Source organism: Poecilia latipinna, unplaced genomic scaffold (assembly GCF_001443285.1).
Source record: "Poecilia latipinna isolate Pla-1442-1.1 unplaced genomic scaffold, P_latipinna-1.0 Scaffold2137, whole genome shotgun sequence".
NCBI lineage: Eukaryota > Metazoa > Chordata > Actinopteri > Cyprinodontiformes > Poeciliidae > Poecilia > Poecilia latipinna.
In genome coordinates, this window is record NW_015114753.1 from 38,674 (window position 1) to 40,978 (window position 2,305).

Genomic DNA, 2,305 nt, shown 5'->3' on the forward strand with positions numbered 1-2,305 from the left:
GTCCAAAGCTAATTTAAACCAATTTGAGACCTTTTGGATGACATATATCTACTGGGGAGCAAACCTGCAAAAATCCAACAATACTAAGATATTTGAATTTATCTATTTCGAATATGTTAGCAGTAAAAAAAAAAATCACATGAACAAGGAATGCAAAGGACACATATTTTTGTACCACAATAATCTTAACATGTTCGAAAAGGAGTAGGAAGAAATAAGAAACGTATGAACTCCTACCTCATAAACTCATACAATATTTTCTGACGGACCCTCATTATTAAATAAAAAAGAACAACAAACATAGGTAAATTTATTTTCCATTTTATATGGGTTTACATATGTCTAAATATATACATCCATACCCACACACACTCGTATACGTTAGCCTCAATTTAAATATACACATTAGTGCTATTTCTCACCTGTATTTCTATGTCTTGTGAAAATGAGCTCCTTATATTTCCTCTTAAATTGTATTAAATTTCAACTTTGTTTATTTCATTTAACTTGTTCCATAATTTTACACCATGAATTGAAATACAAAAGCTCTTTCTTGTTGTGTGTACACTACGAATCCTTAAGTTTGAGTAACCCCTTGAGTTATATCCCCCTTCTCTTTCAAAAACATGTTCTGTATGTACTTATGTAGTAGCTTATTTGATGCCTTTTGTAATTAATTCCCCACGCCTCTGAACAATATGTTAAAAATGGTAAAATCAGAGACTTATATAGAATATGAAGTGATTTATTATTCAGAATATGTCTAGGTTTAGCCATGACTGATATGTTTTTACTTAATTTATTCTGTAAATGTTTAATATGAGGTTTCCAATGGATTTTGTCATCTATTATTACACTAAGAAACTTATTACCCTCTCTAGAGTCACACACTCTATCTGAACTTGAATTTGAGCTGTCTTGTAACAGTTTCCAAAAACCATGATTTTAATCTTGTCCAAATTTAGTGATAATTTATTATTGTGAAACCATTTTTTTAATTTACTGATTTCTGAGACAACTATGGAAAGAAGTTGTAAGTTTTCACCAGAAACTAGAATATTTGTCAGCAAATAACTAAACTTTTAATACATTAGACCAGTGGTTCCCAAACTTTTTCTCCTGGGCCCCTCCCAGTGGTTTCCAAACATTTTTTGTTTTTAATTACGGTATCACGATTTATTATATCAAAAGCTTTTTTTTTTTTTTACATCTACAGCTAATTTCCTACCATCTGTTGCATTGGTAATTTCTTCTATATCAGCTAACCTAATGGAATATGGAATGTTAAAATACTGTTAGTCTCTTTTATGATCTCTTGCTTTCCCATCAGACTGTGAAAGGTGATAAACCTCTGACTGCACCCGTTACAGCTTCCCACATCAGCCCACCTGCCTTAGTAACAGAGCAGCATGAAGTGCAAAGCAATCTAAGAGACACTCCCACATTCATCATCATCACCAGTGAAGACATGACATGATGAAGGTTGATGAAGGTATCCTCATCGTTCTTTATGCAGTACCAATGCACAAAGTATTGCCCCAAAAACATCTGATCCATCACACCTGTGCTGCATATGTAGTGGACCAGCATGCAGTAGCGCAAAAAGTGGGTATGCAGCGCATGTAACGCATAGGGGCGCTGCACCGGAGGGGGCGTCAAAACCCCCTCCAGACGCCCTTACGCTCCTTCACCTCGCACACATGTAAATGTAAATGTAGCGAGTTTTACCTTTCACGTGTCTTCGTCTCGGGGGGGAGGTACCCTTATGTACTGGAAGAAAAACAAAAAAACAAAAAAAAAAACATGAACGCTGTATGCGCTCGGTTTTTACCTTAGAATGGCCAACTATGTCAATTTGATACAGGGGGCTTCCACACTTATCTGTGTCCTCTGGTGCTTTTATCAGCAGTTAAAACTGTTTATTCCGTTGTTAATATGTGGTAACCTGTTTTTCAGAGCCACCTTTAAACGCAACATGAGCGCTACGACGCTCGCGCTGGGTTTACACCTGTGCGGCAGTGAAGGAGACCTACTGCTGCTGCAGGTGTGTTAGAATCATGGCAGCAAACCAGCAAAACACAAAAAACTTTTCACAGTTTTTCCGTTAAAATGTGAAGTTCAGGGACTTAAGGTAGCGCCGTAAAATCCGAACAATAACGTGACTTATGTGTCTGTTGTCACCCATGCCTCCACCTTTACTCGCACGCGGAGCTCCAAGACATGCGCAGTGGTTTCCTCTGAGCGTCAGTAATATAATAGCGCTACATCAATCCGCGTTTCCCCATCAGATACGGTTCCCCCTTCG